General features: G+C 40.2%; 1 long non-coding RNA gene across 1 annotated transcript; it reads right to left on the bottom strand.

Annotated features, from left to right (window-relative positions):
* Positions 1-3,291: 3,291 nt before the first annotated feature.
* Positions 3,292-6,326, bottom strand: LOC307040883. The gene is made up of 3 exons (XR_013808625.1): positions 6,126-6,326; positions 4,437-4,573; positions 3,292-4,342 (listed from the first exon to the last, which is right to left on the bottom strand). It is a non-coding gene; the product is annotated as an uncharacterized lncRNA (long non-coding RNA).
* Between the last annotated feature and the right edge of the window lie 806 nt (positions 6,327-7,132).

Here is a 7,132-nt window from a genome sequence, read left to right as displayed (position 1 = left end):
ATGACTAGTGAGAAAAATATCCCTCAAACACTAAAGATTAATACAAAATGGAATTTTTTTATAATCTTAGAAATAAAACAAAGCAAAGGTTTTCACAGCGTGAGGAGGGAACAATATTCTCAGTTTGCAAATGACGTTGACCAACACAGGAAAGATCTTTTTAACAAGTAAAAACTTGGTAACATCTAAGTGTTTCAACAAAGCTATAAAGAGGAGGAGGGGAGGCGTGTGGTGCAGTGGGTTGTCTGTAGGTGTTGGGGTCAGGTTCAAACCCCACTGCAGTCAGCATGTCGTTGTGTCCCTGGCACACTTCACTCCAAATCGCTCCTGTGGGGATTCCCCACAGTATTGAGTATCTAAGTCGCTTTGGATAAAAGAGTCTAACATGTAATGTAAAACATACATTTGGAATATTTCTGGAAAGTTTGCATTTCATCCAACCCTGATCCACTTATTTCTACAAATGACCTGATTTTACAAGTCCCACATTTCCCAGAATCCCCTCTGTTCATGTGATGAATGTAAGTGTAGATGTACAGTACCTGACACAGAGAGCAGGAAGACAACTAATCCACTCGCTGCTGCAGTTAGACTCATAGCTGCTCCTCTCATCTCTGTGAGACTATAAAACATGTCAGATTAAATAATGTTCACAGGAGGTATACAGAATCATTACATCAATAAACTGTTTCTACTCACAGTGAAGGAGGAACCATGTGTTCAAAGATGCCTTTCCTCTGAAGCAATGAGCAGAAGACGGATATCAGGCTGTTAAGAGACTAGATTGACTTCCTCTTTAGATTATTAATATGCATGATGAGCCAAACCCCAGTACCACCCACTGCACAGTAAAGTTTGGTTGTTTAACAAACAATACACTTTTCTTAAACTCAATAAACTCTGGTTAAAGACCCGTTTAGCTACCTTTACTGACTCCTGAAAAAAGCATTAGAAAGGATTTAAAATGATAAGGGTGAAACAGTTCATCACTCTGAGCACTGAGGACGTCACACAGTCTGCAGGTGTGAAGGAACAGGAATGCATTAACCTGTGAACCCACGAGGCAGTTTGACTGAACAGGATGAAGAGAACCAAATTAATTATTAGAGAGAATGGAAAATGCCATATCATTTCTCTTGGTTTGTTTCTTCTCTGTTCTCTCTGCGGTCAGGCTGCTTCTGTTTCAGAGAAATGCAGAACTCTGAGACGTGAGAAACTCACATGCCTGTTAGTGTGAACCCAACATGAACACACACATCACACACATTATCAAGTGGACTGGTAGGATTTGGACACACAGTGTTTAATGATATGAAAAACACATTTTCAATGACTTTGGATGTTTAGATAGATCAGTTGAGTTAACTGTAAACATATGTCCAATGTTTACATTTATTAAAACACTTTAACTTTTGAAAAACAACCTCACAACATACAGCAAACTTTATTATGAGTGATTTGCATGTTCAGGAGGTAAGAGAGGACGTCAGTACTTTAGTAGTTTGGGTGAACTGACCCTTTAAAGTAGACAGTGGAGGGAGCTCTCTGAGTGATGAAGCCTGAATGTGTCACACTTAAGATCCCCCAGTAGAGGACAGTGAAACATCAGAAACTGAATCAGGACCCGGAAACAATGTAAAGTTTAAAATGTAACACTGATTGTTTTGGCACATTTAAATGTTCTTGTTCGTCGTTATCTCAAAGTAGCAGGATAAACTGTTCAGCCCTATCAACACGGGGCAACCTTTCTAAAGAGGGGTCAGTGTCGCTCTTACTCCCTCTTGCTCTTTGGCACGAAGGCCACTTCCGGGTTCCGTTTACGTGCTTTCTCCGCTGGCACCGGTTTGTGGTGGCTGCCGTTTGTTGTATGCTTAGCATGACAAGTACCATACATACTAAATGTTTATTGCTGGTTGTAGACCCTTGCAGGGATCCTGCAGCCCATGTCTGCTGCCGCTGTTGAACAAAGCTCTCCTGCTGTGTGTCTTAACTTAGCCTGATCGGTAGGTACGCTTTTTGCTTGTCTCATCCTTCCTGAATAATATGAATGTAGTATTATTATCGTAACATCACCTGCGCTGGAAGCCTAATACAGAAAGAGGGCTGTTTTTCCTCAACGTCTGTGCTTCAGCGATACACTGCTGCCTGGCGGGTGTTGCTCTTGGTTTGCATCGTCTGTATTGCCTCTTTGTGTCAGTGTGCATTACACTACATGACCACATTTTAAACATTGTTATAGTGGACTGTTCGATTAATTTCTGTTTATGATTAGTTATTTCATTGACCCTGTTGAGTTAAGCTTGTTTTGTTTATTTAGTTCAATATTAAGTAGATTGTTGGGTTAATTTCCGTTTCTTTCTGTTGTCTCTTTGTATTTTCTCCAAATTAATTTAATTGCATCTTGTTTGTTCACTAATATATGCCTGTGTATTTTTGCTCTATGCTTGTATGGAATGTTTTGTAAATTGTCAAAGTGTTTAGAAAAGCTAAATATAATGTGGATAACAAAATATGTGGATGTACATTACCTGGCATAGAGAGAATAACGACAACAAATCCACTCGCTGTTAAACTCATAGCTGCTCCTCTCGTCTCCGTGTGGCTTCAGTGACAATAAAATAAAGAAGAAGATTGATTTACACAAGTAAAACCTTCTATACATTAAAATAAAGGGAGTTATCACAAACCTTAACGTCCCCCTGTGGGCTTGAAGGTAGAAAGGTGACAGAAAGCAGGGGGTTTAAAACACCACTTCCTTCCTCTTCACATTATTGCTTTACATGGTTTGTTGTTCTGCAGAGAGAGACCAGTTTGTGGTAAACAGAGCACCTCTCCTCACTGACAAGAGAGCACACATCCTAATGTCTTCCTTTATTATAAAAGCAGCCAAACTTCAAGATCTAAAACCATGTTCTGTGAATAAATCTCAACAATGCAAATTAAACAAACTACTAATGCAAATTAACATCACTTGATATTATTATGAAGCTGCCTGGACAGTTTCATAATGTGTACAGAAAGTCACATCTCAACATTTGTTCATTGAGATTTAGCTTGGGTTTTACATTTTATAATATTCATTCAAGCCAAACTGAAACCAAACTACAACAAGCTGAAGGTTAGCTATCAGTGTTTCTGTCTGTGAAGAGCAGGACTGTGGCTGTGCTGTGGTCACACACTCACTCACTCACACACTGCTCTCACACACTTACTTCTTTCACTCACACACTTCTCTCTCTCAGTGTGAGTCTCCCTTCACTGTGTTCTTTATACCTTCTGATGTATCCTCACAAACTCTGCACTTTCATCACTGCAGCTTGTTTTGTTTAATATTGTTTCCAGTGTTTTTATTTTAAGCGAACACGTGCAATTATTCTATTTTGAAACGACAGATTAGTGACACTCATGCTATCATTAGCATTAGTGTGGACAAGAGTTATGGCAAATTCAACCTTTATTGATTAACTCAAACCAATACAGAACGAGAGAAAGGTAAACACATGAAGTACAGAACAAAAGACTAGGTTCAGAATAACAGGTGTAACAACAAAGCAAAAGAGACAAATGCAATGAGTTGTGATGGTTATGAACTTAAAGAGTAACAAAGAAATTAACTATTTTAATTGGTGATAATGGAACTTTTATATTTACATAAAAAGATGTCAGAATAAGAATGTGTGAACATTAAGGCCGTACACACACCAAAGATAAATGTACTGTACAGGCTCTTGGTAATGGTTTTCCATCAGTGAAATACGGCTCTTTACTGAAACCTAGTGGCAGCACAATGAAACTGCAACTACATCAGCAAACGCATGTTCCTCTCCAATATCCCAACGTGCTTTTCAAAAACAACATTGATTTTGGAATGGATAAAAAAATAACACAAACAAGTAGTTGTTGATATTTCAGTGTAGACAAGAAGAAGAACATTGTAAACAAATAGTATTTGAATAAAGTTCATAAATGTACAAAACAATGGAAATGGTTTGTTATCAGTACATTATTTAACTCTTTAGTAATATCCACATTTCCCAACAAGCCAGCAGTTAGGGATCAGATCTCTTGTTGCAGCATCTTTACATTTTGTAATTTTTTTTGGTGGTAGAAATCATGCCATTCAGATGAATAAAAACTAGGCTGAAAACTCATCGCCTCATTCTTGGAGAGGTTCGACCTGAGAAATGTATTTAAAAATCCACATCACCCTGTGTAGATAGAATGTGATTGTCAAAAAACTGAAGTATCATCCTTCAAATGCAACGCCTGCTGTGTTTATCTGGATTTGTTGACCGTGCTGTACAATGCAGCTGGATCCTCTCCAGAGTCCTGACCTCTGGTCCTGAGAGATCAATGATGTATTTCTTAGTGGTAATAATAATGCAAAAGGAATTAAACGATATATGAATAATGTTCCTGTGTGAGGATCTGCTCACCTCGGGGCAGCACTGCTGAACTTGACGGCAGCGTACTCCGTGACTTCCTGTTGCTCCGTCTGTCTGAGTTGTTGAGCTTCTCTCATGTTGGAGTAAAGAGGATTCGCTCGGTTGTTGGAAAAGTGGACGGTGGCATACTAGACAATACAAAAAAATAATACTTTTTATTTGGAGGTGCCTTGTAGGACACCAAGGACACCTTTCAATGCATAAAACAAATTATCGAATAAGAAAAACAGCAAATCCTGAACCAAACACAAACAGGGCAAACATAAAAAGAGATATTTTTAATAATAAACATCAGGGGGACAGGGTCAGCAGTATTTCATCACAGCGTACAGAATGTTTGGTGATAAGTGGGGATGGTTAGATAATCAACTGAGGATGAGTGGAAGGAGCAGGAGGGGGTATACTCATGTGAAAGAGGTCAGTGAGATGGTTGGTGGGGAGGCTGTGGAGGGCTTTGTAGGTGAGCAGAAGGTTTTATTAGTCAATGTTGGTATTGAAGAGGGAGCCAGTGTAGCTGCTTGAGAAGGGGGATGATGTGGTCAGAGCACTCTGTGCGGGTAATGATCCCAGTTCTGAATGATTTGGAGCTTGTGGAAGAGATTGGAGGACAGACCGGAGAGGGAACCCTTGCAATAGTCAATACAGGATGGGACAAATGCATGGACTAAGACTTAATCTAGAGAGGGATGGAGGGAGTCTGGAAATGTTGTGTAGGTGGAAGAATGAAGTCTGGGTGATGTTTCTTAAGGTAGGTGCAGAAGAGAGGGTGGTTCTAAGGTGACACCAAGGCTTTTGACTTGACTGGAGAAAGGTACAGAGAAGCAATCAATGATTAGGTTAGGGCAGTGGTTCTCAAACGTTTTCTTTCAGGCCCCCCTTTTGGAGAAAAAAAAAAGTCGGCCCCCCTGGACAAATAGTCACGTAATGGGCCAAGTTAACATCTATTAAAATACATCAATATGAGCGTGAGCATTTCTTTAAAAACAATAAGAAAAATCACTTTGCTAGAACAGTGATAATAAAAAAATGGTCCACAAGTCTGTGTGCTCAAAAAATAAATACTTAATACAATTGTGCAATCCCTTTGCTAGAACAATAAGTTATAACACTTTGTTCTAAACACAGAGACCCAGACGTACTTGTACTGTAGCATATTATTTTCAAGTTAATCATTTTTCAAATTATGATTTTGTTTTTTGTCATAACAATGTTTCCTCCTGGTCTCTTGTCCCCCCCCCCCCCCTCCCTGTCATGCCTCTGCACCCTCCACTTTGAGAAACACTGGGTTAGTGGGAGTGAAGGTTTGTGGCATTGAGAGGTTGGCATAGCAGTGAAAGTGGTCATCGTGGTGAAGGAGGTAGATGATGAACAAGAGTGGACCCAGTACTGACACCTGGAGGACAACTCGTGAAACAGCAGAGCACCCTGACCTGTGACTGCTCATTTGGACATATTGTTGTCTGACATTGGGATCAGCTGTACATTTGAATGTTATTTGGTTTATAGTTTTTCAAAGGATTGCAGCCAGGACATAAAACTCAAATGTGGTTTGATGGAAAAATTATCCCTGCTTCATCAACATCATGCTGTATGACAGAAAAGATTAAGGACGTTTCAAGACATTATCAATAGAACAGATTTGTTAGAACTAGACAATATTTGTTATAATAATATTCTCACCTCTTCTGTGTGTTCCGGTCTCTCTTCAGGCTCAGCAGAGTCCCTGGAAGCCCTCTTTTTTCTGGTTACAAAAAAGTGATAAAGTTCTAACAAACACGTTTTCAATGATTTAACAAACAATAGCCGCGTTCACACCGGAGTACTTTTCCCACAAAGGTTCATGAGAACTTAGTTCATCAGAACTCTTTAGTTCATCAGAACTAAGTAGTACAGATCGCGTTCACACCGGAATAATAATAATAAATCCCTGGGGGTGGATTAGGCAAATGAAGCCGCTGACGTCACTTCTTCTTCTTCCGGAAGTCCCCGGAGTTGGGGACTCAGAAGAAGCTGCTGGGACTCCCTGAAGCCTTCCGAGCTTTCCGAGTAAATCGCCAGAACGCCGACACCTCCTCATCTCCACCGCTCCCATGTTTTATTTTGTGTTGCCACAAATTAGTCTCTCTTCGTTTCTGCGCTGGGCTAATGCTAATAATGCTAATGCGAGGATAATAAAATGGTGGCTTCACAACACTTTTTTTTTGTTTTACGGGGCGTGGTTTGCAATCCGCCCAGCCAATCAGAAATATAGCTCTTTTCTCACAAGAGAGCCGCATGAGAGTCCCTGCTCTCTAGCAGGGACGGAAAAGGGGGTGAAAAGGTTCTCATGAACTAATTTTAGTTCCGGCTCTTTTTGGTGTGAACGCGACATTTCGGAACTATATCGGAACTAAAGTGGGAAAAGTACTCCCGTGTGAACGCGGCTAATGATTAAGTTGAACAGATCTGCTCACCTGATCCACAGGAAGACAGAGAGAGATATGACAGCCAGGAGAACAACAGGGATTGTTACCAAAGGTAGTAGGTTCTGTGATCCTGAGAAACAGTGATCAACAGAGAACAGACAGTTAATACAGCAGTGTTTCTCTAATGGGGATACTTTTTACTACGTGAATACTGTTTTTCCTTCCCTTTGACTCTCCTGGTGCTCCCAGAGCAGCTGGACAGCTAACCAGCCCAGTAAGTCT

The sequence above is a fragment of the Notothenia rossii genome (genome assembly GCF_949606895.1).
Source record: "Notothenia rossii genome assembly, chromosome: 1".
In the NCBI taxonomy this organism is placed as follows: Eukaryota; Metazoa; Chordata; class Actinopteri; order Perciformes; family Nototheniidae; genus Notothenia; species Notothenia rossii.
This window is presented reverse-complemented; position numbering and strand designations above follow the sequence as displayed.